General features: G+C 45.2%; 1 protein-coding gene, 1 long non-coding RNA gene and 1 pseudogene across 2 annotated transcripts in view; 2 read left to right on the forward strand and 1 right to left on the reverse strand.

Annotated features, from left to right (window-relative positions):
- LOC148095962 (uncharacterized) overlaps nucleotides 1–13,364 on the forward strand; it is a 25,888-nt gene extending 12,524 nt beyond the window's left edge. The window contains exon 3 of the long non-coding RNA XR_015717219.1: nucleotides 12,437–13,364. This is a non-coding gene — a long non-coding RNA (uncharacterized LOC148095962). The remainder of the gene's footprint in view (nucleotides 1–12,436) is intronic.
- LOC148095963 (vitamin D3 hydroxylase-associated protein-like) overlaps nucleotides 1–13,539 on the reverse strand; it is a 31,841-nt gene that overhangs the window by 8,840 nt on the left and 9,462 nt on the right. The gene's annotated exons all lie outside the window — the stretch shown is intronic.
- LOC148095965 (uncharacterized) lies at nucleotides 2,370–4,348 on the forward strand (annotated as a pseudogene).

Raw genomic sequence — 13,539 nt, forward strand, 5'->3', positions numbered from 1 at the left:
GCTCTTGTACTGATTGATCAAAGCAAGTGATTAGTATAGAAAGAAAATGAAAGTAATTCAATAATGTGGTAATGTTTAAACATGTATTTCTCTTGTTACGGCAACTTCTTGAGATATGACTCAGTATGCAAATAAGCTGGAGTGAGTGGTGACGAAGGAGCTTCCTGTTTGTCTGTGTGTGACTGAGGCTTTCATTTGAGGAAACAGAAAAGTGACTGAGGAGGATTACTTGGTGATATATAAGGGTAAAGTAACAGGTTTTGTTGTAATGGGTTTTGTTGTATTGGGTTTATATCTTATGCTGAATCTAAGTATGTTAAAGTGCATAAAGGGGGAGATTGTTGTGTGCAACTTATGTGGTTTTAACAAGATTTTCGGTGTATTGAGGAGGTGAAATTATGTCAGTTGACCTGGGAGTGTCAGGACCCTGGTGGCAAAACTTTGGTGTGTTTAAGATTTTTGAGGTTGTTGTTGTAGTGATGGGTTGATTCTGTCCGTTAGGTTTGGGTTGTTTTTGTTTTTATTTTTAATAGAGGGAGTTTTAGTAAACATGGACATGTCTAAGAGGGGCCCATTATTTTTGTAACAGTGCACTTAGAGAAAACCTGTCAGGTGTTTTTTTTGTTTTGTGTTTTGATGAGCTAATAATCAGCTCTCTTTTTCTCATTTTGTTCTAAGCAGGCCTGCAACAGTGAATAACAGCGCTGACAAATTCTCGGGAGAGCAAATATAAGGTGGGCTTTCCAGATTACAACTGGCTGAGGAGAAGGCTACCTGTGGGGACCTAATCAGGTCGTAAGTCCCTGTCTAAAAGGATTGTAGCGATTCAATCCAGTCCAAAAGCATAAAGAACTATTTTCCTAAAAACAAAATAAAACAAATGAATGAGCTCATTTTGCTGAGGGTGGAGAATCTAATTACTTGCGCGGGAGTCTCCACTATTAGCAAAAACCTGGTGTGAATGCATGTGAGTGAATTTGTGTGACTGGACCAAAGTTGGGATGACTAACTTTTTTAATTTCCTAAGCTTGGGTGAAGCATTTTTGTTTGACACATGAGATGTGTCAAAAAAGGGGGAATTTAAGGTTTGAAATAGGTTTTAGGATCATTTTATAATTTTTGGGGTTTTTGATAATCTAGATATGCTAAAACTGAAGCAGAAATTGCTATTTTTATGTTAAGATTTGTAGAAATGTTTAGCTTATTTTAGAGTTTAGAAATGTGTTAACATAAAATGTAGAATTATTGTAGAGACACTGACACTGCCCTCAATGTAATAAAGGCCTGATGGTGTCCTGGATTTAGGAGCAGAGTATAGGAGACCCTCCCCAGTTGAACTGTGAAAGTAAAACAGAGAGGAGTTAATCCTGAGAGGAAATTACCCAGAGAATGTTTGGGTGGGGGTCTCAACTTTTGACCTGGATAACGGTGATCTGGAAGGGAAATGGGTTTTTTATGACCTCTAGGGAGTCACCTACACCCACAGTGCTTTAACTGTTACGTGCACTCACACATACACATAGATACGCGGGAACGCGCACATGTAGGCATTCACACGCACACACTCAAGTGAAACTGTAAACATAGTACTTAGTTTTATGGCACCTTGTAGAGGGTTTAGAAGGGGGGTCACTGATACAAAACTGGATGTAACAGACAAAGGGGTTGAGATCTGCAGAGGAAGTCCGGGGTCCTGTACATCTCCCTTCTAGAAGGTGTAATCAATAAGTGTGTATTAATAAAGGTTTTGTTAATTGACTACTGAGTCCCGGTGTTCTTCCTGGAGTCCTGACGAATATACGAACCGGGGTGAAACTGCTTTTGTAACAGTTTTGGTGCCGAAACCCTGGGATTCGCTCGAGGCCCAGAGAGGACGAATTGGCAGAGCTGAGATCGTGAAAACGAGGCGAACAGAGAGCCGGCTCTATCATTTAAAAGGTAAGCACCACCTGTTTATTTTCGAAGTGTGCATATTGAATAAAGTCTAAATTATCTGTTCGCTAAGTTGAGCATATCTCAGTGTAAACTCACTCAGTATGTTAAAGAAACGGTGTGTGATCCGTCTTAGTTAGTAATTAATAGCATCGGTGTTTCATCCGTGGCGGTGTGTGATCCGTCTTTAGTTATTAGGAAAAAGTGGCGGTGTGTGATCCGTCCTCCGTGCGTTAAAGCAGGAAGCGTATGTTACTATTAGTTAGAAAGCGGGGTTTAAGGCCTCGTCGCCGGCTTGGAAGCAGCCAAGGCATCTGAGGAGAAGGAGGAGAAACTCAGGAGAGAGTTGGATGGAGCGAATGCTTTGGAGAAGAGGGGAGTAAAGAAACAAATAAAAGAGGAGGAGGAGAAACGAGCCAGGCTGGCTGTATGGGGAATCAGCTGCCAAGGATTGGAGCACTGGATGAGGGAACCTGTGGAAGAGGAAGGTAAGTTGAGACTTGGTGGTCTTCCACACCCTCATCCCACAGCCCCTCCTTTTTTAGCATGTCCTCCACCATATTGTGGTAATTATCCTGTGTTGAGTATTAAGGATGGCAGCATGGAGAATGAAGATGGCGTGGTGCTGCGCCTAACTGGAGGGCAGGCGGAGTGTGAGTATGAGGACCAGCACCGCCCTAAGCCGCAGCAACAAAACATAGTAATAGGACCTACAAAGACAGCACCACCTGCTGCTCAGGTCCAGACCCATGTGGATCATAAAGAGGAGGAGGACGAGGAAGGAGAAGAAGAATGGTCCAGTGCAGCAGGAGCAACAGCTAAGTCTCCTCCGGAAATATTAGCCGATGAGGCAGAGAGATTGGTGGAGATGATTCGCAAACGACTTGAGGAAGAAGAACTGACTGACAAACTAAAAAAGCAAAAAGGAGTAGCTGAAGAGAAAACAGCCCCGCCTTCGGATGTGAGGAAGAAGGTGCATCTTAAGGTGCATTTACCTAAGGTAAGAGGTGTTGACTCCTGGGATGGATGGATACAGGGCACTCTGGAAGAGGATATAGATGAGTGTAGTGTGATTCAGAGTGCAGGAGGGGATGAAGATGACTCAAGAGGATGGCCCGCGTTTGGATCTCGAAGAGAGCGAGAGGAGATGGAGGAACAATGGCTTCGCAGTGGAGGAGAGCTTGGAGGTCATCCTATGTGGAGAAGAAGTCAAATGAAAGCGGCAGAAAAACCCCAGGGGGAAGTCGTGCGATACCCCAGTTCTGCATTAGGAATGCCCCTAGTGGTTGCAGCAGGAGGTGAGAGAAGATATAAACCATATGGGGTAGGGGATGTTACATCCCTGGCGCAGATGCTCCCACCCATCACTGATGGAGGCGCGGGCTGGCTGAGACAACTTGATAAAGTGACATCAGGCACACAGCTCGCCTTAGGGGATTTTCAAGCCATAGCTGGTCGGTGTATGACAGTTACTGCGCTGGAGGAAATTCAGGTGCTGGCAGCTGTCACCACTAGACCAGACTCTACACCCTTTTTTAGAGTACAGGAGCAGATTGGGAATGCTGTGCGCGAATAATATCCAACCCCGAATGCGGCTGCCATTACAAAGTTAGAATGGAACCCTGATCAAAATCCCAGAGATTATGTAGAGCAGGTGAAAGAGAAGTGGATGCAGAACACAGGTTATAATCCTTCCGCACGTGGTCTTCATCAGGTTTGGTTTAGACAGGCGGTGCTAGAGGGAATACCAGGAAAGGTAAGAGAAAAAATTTTGGATGTCCCTGATTTAGAAGGGGCAGATGCACATCGCTGGGAGAGACATTTGGTGCATTATTTGGATAAATATAAGCAAGATAAAGATAAGAAAAAAGGGGAGATTCAGGAGATTCAGGAACAATTGCTTAAGCATAATTGGGGAGAAGCGAGACAGAAGGTAAGTGAAAAGAAAAAAGAGAACAAATTAACTGATTCATCAAAGGTGATGGTAGCTCAAGACTGCCCACCTGAGCCTAATAGACCTGAATTTAACCCAAATATTTATCCAATGAATCCCTGGACACATTATGATGGTTTACAGAGTGCACCCATGGCCAGCTGGGGAGGCAATGTGTGGGCCGGTAGAGGAAGGGCAAGAGGTCGTGGTGGCCCGGTGGGTGTGAGAGGCACCCTGGGGTATGGAAGGGGTGCGCCTGGAGCGGGTCGTGGGCCTAGAGGTGTCTGTTGGATGTGTTATCAGCCTGGGCACTGGGCGAAAGACTGTCCACAGCAGCCACAAATTCAACAGCAAATGGGCCCGCCTCAAGGAGGAAGGGGTGGTCCGTACTATCAGGCTCCAAACCCACACATGGTCCCCGGACCAAGACCCCAAATGCCAACCTGGGAGACCGGCTGGGGCAGCCAGGACTGGCAGCAGTGACACACCCCACAGGGAGGCCGAAGAGAGGGGGGAAAGGCAGACCCCTTACTCTCACTGACGGTGAATGGACTGACTCTGCCGTTCCTTGTTGATACGGGAGCTACTTATTCAACCATCCAAGAAGTTCCTGATAACACTAAATTATCTGGGGACGAGGTCAGCGTGGTCGGCTTCTCTGGGGTTCCAATGACATTGCCAGTGACTGTTCCTTTAAAGACTGAAATTGGAAAGCAAGCAGTGGCTCATCCATATGTCATTTCAGCGCAGGTGCCTGTGAACTTGATGGGGCGAGACCTGCTCATCAAACTGGGAGCTGTGATAATGTGTGGGCCTGATGGTTTAACAGTGACTTTGAAGGATGGCACACAGCTTCCTTGTGTGGCCACAAGTACGAGAGGACAGTGGCTGCTGTCTGAGGACATTGACCGTACAGCAGAAATTTACTGGGCCCGGCTGGCGACTTCTAACGGCATCCTGGCACACTTCCAGCTCTGGCGGCCCTGGATCATGGCCCTGGACGTGTATGCTCCACCTATTGACCCATACCACATGACACTCTTTTATGATCGCGAAAATACTGAGTGGTATGAAGACCTGTTCCATGAATTCCTGGAGGGGAAAGCATGGCAGGTCTCTACCAGGGATATTTATGTTGGACCGCAGGGGGTAGCAGCCCTGGTCCACTTGGCGGAGGAACAAAAGAGCTGGTTTCGAATGGGTGATGAATCTGTGCCTCATGTGTCTCTAGCGGTTCATTCTGGACATCAAGCGAAGGACTTGGGTCCCATGATACGTGTAGCTTCACGAGCAATTGATTGGCAACTCACACAGATTCCTGATGTTTCCTTCTCCCCAAGTACTAAAACTTACAGAATTTCAATATCCCACACAGATGACACTATATTGGAACATCGTCACATACGTAGGACACATGGCAGGGAACTGACAGATCATCCAGAGGCTGTTAAAGGCCTCTCAAAGTTGCCTCACACACTGTGGTCACAGGGGCCTACGGATGTTGGCTTAACCACCTGTTCGCTTGTGACCTTTGAACTTAAATCTGACATTCCAATATGGCGTCCACAGTACCGACATTCACCACAGGCAGAGGAAGGCATTGCAAAGACTATTGAAGGGCTGTTAAAGGTGGGGGTGTTGGAGCCTTCCACGTCTCAATGGAACATGCCCATTTTACCAGTGGAAAAGCATGGCACAGGTAAATACCGTATGGCTCATGATTTGCGGGCTATTAATTTTGAAAACTAAAACTGTGCCAGTTCCTAATCCATTTACTGCATTGACTAATCTCTCCCCAGATCAGCATTGGTTTACATGCATTGACCTGGCAAATGCCTTCTTTTGTTTACCTTTGCACCACTCTCTGCGTGATGTGTTCTCTTTCTCTTACAGGGGTCAACAGTTAAGGTATACTCGGTTGCCACAGGGATTTGCTCTGTCACCGGGGATTTTTAACCAAGTGTTGAAGCAGATGTTGGAACCGTGTGTGATGCCGGCTGGCTGCACTCTGGTTCAATATGTGGACGACCTCCTGATTGCCGCTCCCACGGCAGACGCTTGCTTTCAGGCCACCATGACCGTGCTCAGGAGACTGGCGGAGGCGGGCTTTAAAGTGAGTAATGAAAAATTACAGTTGGTGAGACCACAGGTGACTTTTTTAGGGAGAGAGGTGAAACAGCATATGGTGGGGATGATGGCTGCTCATAGAAGTGCCATTCTCTCCCACTCGCGACCGGAGACTGTGAAAGAGATGCTTTCCTTTTTAGGTCTCACAGGCTACAGCCGGCAGTACATTCCAGACTATGTGGGCCGTACTAAGCCTTTGCGTGATTTGGTGAAGCAGCATGGCATGAGAGACCTGACTGCTAAGTTGAACTGGACTACTGACGCTGAACAATGTTTCATTTCTTTGAAACAGGACCTTTCTCGTGCAGTAGATTTGGCTGTGCCAGACTACAACAGGGACTTCTTCTTAGATGTTTCTGAAACAAAAGGGGTGGTGAATGGCGTTTTGTTTCAGAAAAAAGGGGGAGGCAGACAGGTTTTAATGTACATCAGTGTATGTTTAGACAACATGGAGAAAAGGCACCCTACATGCACTCAGCATGTAGCTGGAGTGGCAAAGGCCATCCAGAAAGTTGCACATATAGTCAGAGGACACTCACTGAGAGTTTTAACAACACACAGTGTGGTGGCTTATGTTAACTCACAGGCCTTCACCATGACCCCACTTAGACAACAGAGGCTCAGCAAAGTGCTGGAGGCCCCAAATTTGACTTTTACACATGAAGGGATAAACATGGCAGATCAAATGGGGTCAGGGGAACCGCACGACTGCGCCCAAGTGGTTTGGAGAGAAGAGAAAACAAGACCAGATCTCAAAGCGGAAGCCATGGAAGGAGCAGAGGATCTCTTCACAGATGGCTGCTGCTTCAGGGATGAGAAGGAGGGGCTCAAGGCAGGCTATGCAGTGGTAAGTAAGAGAGGGGAGCAGCTGGAGGTGATCAAAGCAGCAAAGTTGGAAGGGCAGCAGTCAGCGCAGAGAGCAGAGGTGGTTGCACTGATTGAAGCTCTGAAATATGCTCAAGGAAAGAAGATAAACATTTACATTGATTCAGCCTATGCCTTTGGAGCTGCACATGTGGAGCTGAGTCAGTGGAAGAGAGCTGGATTCCTCACTACCAATCAACAACCAATCAAACATGAGAAGGAGATGAAGGCCCTGGAAGAAGCCCTGGAAGGACCCCTGGAGGTAGCAATCATAAAGTGCAAGGGGCACGATGATTCGGCCACTTGGGTTGCTCGAGGTAATCGAGCAGCGGATGAAGCAGCCAAAAAGGTGGTTGGCTACACGGGGATCAGACAAATGGTAAGTGTGGGAATGGATTGGGAAGAAAATCCAGGGATGGAACGCGAAGAGATCATAAAAGAACAAGAGAAGGCCTCTCCGGAAGAAAAGTCACTCTGGAAGGAGAGAGGAGCCATAAAGGCAAGCAACATTTGGAGGGGGCCAGATGGAAGACCAGTGTTGACGGCAGATTTGGCAGAGAAAAAGATCAGAGAAGCTCATGGCCTTGGACATGTGGGTGTGGCCCAGATGGAGAGGAATCTCTGTCATTGGTGGCACCCATTCCTGAAAGACATGTTGAGGGAACATGTGCGAACCTGCCTTATCTGTGGCCAACACAATCCTAAACCTACAGTGAAACCAGAGATGGGTAAGTTTCCCCTGACACAGAGGCCGGGCCAGGAAATAGTGATTGACTACACAGACATGGTGACACCAGTGAGGGGTTTTAGATACCTGCTGGTATGTGTGGATAGTTTGACAGGGTGGCCAGAGGCGTGGCCAGCCCGGAGAGAAGACAGCACAACAGTCATTAAGTGCTTGGTAAATCATTATATTCCCTGGCATGGATTCCCAGAGAGAATTAGATCAGATAATGGGACACATTTTAAGAATAAAAATCTGCAGGAAGTGGAATCCATGCTAGGGTTGCAACACAGGTTCGGGACAGTTTATCATCCACAGTCTCAAGGTAAGGTCGAACGAATGAATCAAAATTTAAAAAATAAATTGGCTAAGATCTGTGCACAGACTAAAATGGATTGGGTTGATGCATTACCAATAGCGCTCATGAGCATTAGATGCTCAGTAAATCAGTCCACCGGGTTTACTCCTTATGAGTTGTTCACCGGGAGACAATTTCCTGGACCCACTGCAGGGGTGCCAGCTTTAAGACAAGAAATGCCTGTGTTTGAACATTTAAAGCAATTTAAAACACTAAAAGCCCTTGTCTTAAGTTTTGCATCACAGGTGACCGCAGGCCAAGGACAGGAGCAGACGGTGCCAGAGGCAAAGTGGGTGTGGCTGAAGGTCTATAAACGAAAGTGGAACGAGCCCAGGTGGACAGGCCCATTCGAGGTGGAGACCAGGACCTCACACGCGGTCCGACTGAAAGGGAAAGGCGGAACCTGGTACCACTGGAGCCAGTGTGCTGTAGCGGAAGAGCCTAAGAGGTCGGAAAGGCTCTCTGCAAAGGAAAAGAGGGGGAACTCTGCTGAGACCCCCCACATGGATCCCAGCCCAGGGACAGAATAAATCCCTGATCCATGCAATGACTGAAGGGTAGTCTACCCCGGAAGTTGAAGAAAGAAGACCAACAGAGAATCACCCGACTCAGAAGATAAAGTTTTTTTAAACAAAACAAAACAAAACAAAACAAGTGAAATTACATTGGACACAAAAGGGACAACCAAAATGGGGTTATGGGGAAATTGGAGAGCAATGGTAATGTTAGGAGTGATAGCTGTCGTAATTGTAACTGTGATTTTTCTTGAAAGTGAATTGCCCAGAGACAGATCTGAGTCCACTCCGGGGATACCACCTTCACAGGCCACGGCGGAGCGAACCAAACGCAGAAAAACAGGTAAATTTGATGAGTGTTTGGATTATTATGGCGGTATAGAGCTGGACTACGTTAAAGGGTCCACTACTTCGTATACATTCGATCTTTGTGCTGTCATTAAATGTGAAGGCTTAAATAGTTCATGGCGGGGATATGATGTTTGGGTAGGTTACAATCCAATGGTAGATATAGAGTGTAACAATAAGAAGCTTGGCTACCCCTATCACACTTATTGGAAGGGCCCGTGTGATTACTGGTCTACCATAGTGGAGTATTCTGGCACGTGGCGCCCCTACAAGGACACCACGTGGCAGAAGCTTGGGTTTCAGCGGGACTTCTCAGCTGGGCAGAACCCGTTGACTCTCTCACTGAATCGTTGGTATGACACTGTGTGGCCGGCACGATCTGCAGTGTATTTATTTATAGGAGCAGATGTCTCAGGGAAGGATCCATATGGGTTGGTTAAAATTAATTTTAAAGATTCTGCACCTGATGTGCCTAAAACAATTGTCTCAACACCTCCCCCACCATTGTCACTTTCTGAATCGGGCCTACAAATACTTGAAGTAGATTATACAAGACTTAAACCTAAACAGCTTATTTCAATGGCCACTGGCTATCGTGACAGCAATCTGTGGCTAGACTGGCTCATCCAAAATGCTAAAGAACAAAATGTTTCAGATTGTGTGGCGTGCGCAGCTGCTCGCCCACATCTTTTCACAGAACCAGCTCCCCTATATCCTGAAGATCAGTGGGGATTTGAGTGCATGCTCAGACTCACGAGAGAAGCGGTTTTTGAAGGCAATTGTATTACGTTAGCTAGTTTGTTTCCACCAATAGGCAATGACACTGTACTTGGTCCTTTCACACCAAGAAAGGCCAACTACACGTGTTTTAATTTTACTGTGTCCTTCCCTGACAGAGCATGAGGCCGGGGAGATTAACGCCGATTGGTGCACTGTGACGTACCTGGCCAGAGGAAAAGTATCAAAAGACACTGGCACTGAAATAGGCCTGTGGGCACGTGCTGGTTTGTATTATTATTGTGGTGGGTACAGATTATATGTTAGAATTCCGAGTGGGACTTCTGGTCTCTGTGCTATGGTACGTTTAGGTGCACCTCTCGTTTTAGTAGGTGAAAAGTGGGTGCGACTGGGTAAGCCCGGCACCGCTCAATTGACAGCCAGACGGAGACGTCATGTGTTGGCCAAACGGTCACCAGGATCGTTTGACCTTACATTAGGATCACCAACATATATAGATGCCATTGGAGTCCCCAGGGGTGTGCCTAATGAATTTAAGTTAGCTGATCAAATTGCTGGAGGATTTGAAAATCTTCCCATAATTTCTGCATTTTTTCCAGTAACTCCAAATAAGAATGTGGATCGTATTAATTATGTGCACTATAATGTCCTGAGATTGGCAAACCTTACCAGGGATGCGGTTGAAGGGCTTGCTGAGCAGTTGGGTCCAACATCTTTAATGGCAGTACAAAATCGGATGGTGTTAGATATGTTGTTGGGAGAAAAAGGGGGCGTTTGCGCGATGTTTGGGGATATGTGCTGTACTTTCATTCCAAATAATACAGCTCCCGATGGCTCTGTGACCCGAGCGCTGGAAGGTCTGAGAACGTTGTCCATCACAATGCATGAGCATTCGGGAGTGGATAACCCGTTGGAAGCATGGATGACCTCTGTCTTTGGGCAATGGAGAGGTTTTATCATGTCAATTATGGTTTCTTTGTCTGTTTTTATTGCAGTATTAGTGACATGTGGGTGTTGTTGTGTGCCTTGTATCAGAGCTCTGCTTGTGAGACTCATCAGTCGTGCTGTGGGAGAATCTGATACAAAGGCCGACACCATGATGCCACTTTTGGGAAATGGGGACTCACAGTATGAAAACATTATGGTGAGGGATTTAGTTTAGTTTTATCTGCCTTAGGGCAGATAAAAAGGGGGATTTGTAGAAATGTTTAGCTTATTTTAGAGTTTAGAAATGTGTTAACATAAAATGTAGAATTATTGTAGAGACACTGACACTGCCCTGAATGTAATAAAGGCCTGATGGTGTCCTGGATTTAGGAGCAGAGTATAGGAGACCCTCCCCAGTTGAACTGTGAAAGTAAAACAGAGAGGAGTTAATCCTGAGAGGAAATTACCCAGAGAATGTTTGGGTGGGGGTCTCAACTTTTGACCTGGATAACGGTGATCTGGAAGGGAAATGGGTTTTTTATGACCTCTAGGGAGTCACCTACACCCACAGTGCTTTAACTGTTACGTGCACTCACACATACACATAGATACGCGGGAACGCGCACATGTAGGCATTCACACGCACACACTCAAGTGAAACTGTAAACATAGTACTTAGTTTTATGGCACCTTGTAGAGGGTTTAGAAGGGGGGTCACTGATACAAAACTGGATGTAACAGACAAAGGGGTTGAGATCTGCAGAGGAAGTCCGGGGTCCTGTACATCTCCCTTCTAGAAGGTGTAATCAATAAGTGTGTATTAATAAAGGTTTTGTTAATTGACTACTGAGTCCCGGTGTTCTTCCTGGAGTCCTGACGAATATACGAACCGGGGTGAAACTGCTTTTGTAACAGGTTAAAGGATTAAAGTGAACTGAATCCTGTTTAGAAGGTAAAATGCCGGTGTTTATAAGAAGCAGTGTACAAAACTTTAAGGGAAACTGTGGGAATAAAAGATATGGGGAAACTAGTGAAGATTGTAGGAGTAGAAAATGTTTGATTTCTTTTTTGATTTCTAGAAGAAGTGGTTATAATGTAGGTGTACACATACAGATATTACATAGATTTATTTTTAGGATAGAGGAGAGATTATATACGTAGAAATGATTTTTTACACATTGCATTTTGGTGCTTATTAAAGAGTTGTGGCTCAGTCTATTGAAGGTTGTAAGCTTCACTGAGCGCGATGTCTCAGTTGATATATTGAGGGAGGCTTCGAGCATAGAAGGGCGCACATGCTTACAAACACATAAGGCCAAAGGCCTGAAATTCATTTAGCTTATAACTGAATCTGGCTGAAAGAGGAGAAACTTGTTGATATAATTCGGGCAATTAACAAAAGGGGGCCACTGTATAAGTTAACTCTAGTTTATAGAGGAGCAAAATGAGATAAAGATGCTATATCAACAACAGGTCATGACACAGGAAATATGAGTTTAAAATGAAGTTAGTGTTAACACAACACCAGACGCTGTTTCTGGGCAGCGTCTGGCTATGATGAAATTTATGCATGAGTAATTGCTTATATGTTTAAACTTAATTGATTAAAATGGTTGTTTTTTCTTTGATTTATCAGTAGAATAGGCGCTTATAATGATTTTCTTGTGATCTATTGTGAAAGGTGACTGTTAGGTCAGAGTGGAGTCACTTGCAGCAGCGACACTTTTGTGTACAGGATGTTGATGATTAGATAAGGGAGAATGGAGCGAGCAACAGTAAACATATGCAGGGACGTGAAAGCAGCACTTTAAGAGTGTTAAAATGATGATTACTGAGATGAGTAACGTTGAAGAATATGTATAAATAATAGTTAATAAGTCAAGGATAATTAGGATCATGCTTTTGATTAAAGAGTCCCAAACATGATAAGTTAGGGAGGCGTAAGAAAAGGTGTTTTGTTCCCTTTGCAGGACATCTCGGCGACCACAGGGGGTGAGGATCCTGGAGGCCCGAGACCTGACGGACCACAAGAGAGGGACCCAGAAAAAACCTAATCTCGTGCAGGGAGCGTTCTTAGGGGGGAGCTGACGTTTATTACTGGACCACCTAGATGACATGAGGTTGTTGTCTGATTGGCTGAGCCACAAGACTGCTAGAGAGGGTCAGAGCAATGACACAAATAAGTGTGGTGACCCTCAAGAGGGTCACCAAGAGAGGGAATGTGAGGAATTAGAAATTATTTTACTGCTATTGTTAATAATAATCATCATTACCATTGCATTAATAATACAATCTGCAGTATTGATATTGCATTCAGATGTTTAAACATATTGGTACCCAATTAGCCTTTATTACAGGTGCAGTTATAACCACTCTAAACTGTTGAGTTGAATCTATAATCTTAAATGCTTTTGAATGCTTGTTATAATCTTAAATGTGTACGTGCTGGCCTTCTGTCTGGTGGAAAAGGTTACAAGTTGAAACTGAGTGCAGTTCATGCTGACACTCACACATAGACTCATTTATAGGTGAGAGGTTAATCATGTTTGCTTGTAACTCTAAAATTGTCTCTGTAAAAGAGGAACAGTTTCTAGTTGTCTCTGCAAAACGAAGAACAGTTTCTTGCAGGGTGTGGGTCTGATGTTCCAGACGGGAAGTGAAAGTCAGAATGTTGACAGGAAGCATCTGCTGTGGAGACGGAGACAATGTTATTTTAAACTGTGTTAAGTCATTGTGGTTTTGAAACCTATGTATGAACTGTATCTGAGTGACGTTTAGGGGGCGTCAGTAAATTTAAGCCCTGAAAGGTATAAAACACCTGCTTATGCTCTGTAAGTCGGGGATCGGCGCTGTCTGCGTACAGTGGCGGTCTTCCCACGCGTGTCATTAAAATCATCGTTTGACTCCACCCGGCCGGATCAGTGTTGTTATTATGGAAGTTGATTACCTCCTCTATCCCTCCTCAATATTTGAACCCAACAAGCGTTAAATCAGCGTAACGATTATTTTTAAACGCAAAAAATTGATCAGCCAACATACTGGAAACTGTTCTCCTGAACAACAAACAGCCACT

Source organism: Neolamprologus brichardi, chromosome 23 (assembly GCF_056152115.1).
Source record: "Neolamprologus brichardi isolate AB-2024 chromosome 23, ASM5615211v1, whole genome shotgun sequence".
NCBI classification, from domain to species: Eukaryota; Metazoa; Chordata; class Actinopteri; order Cichliformes; family Cichlidae; genus Neolamprologus; species Neolamprologus brichardi.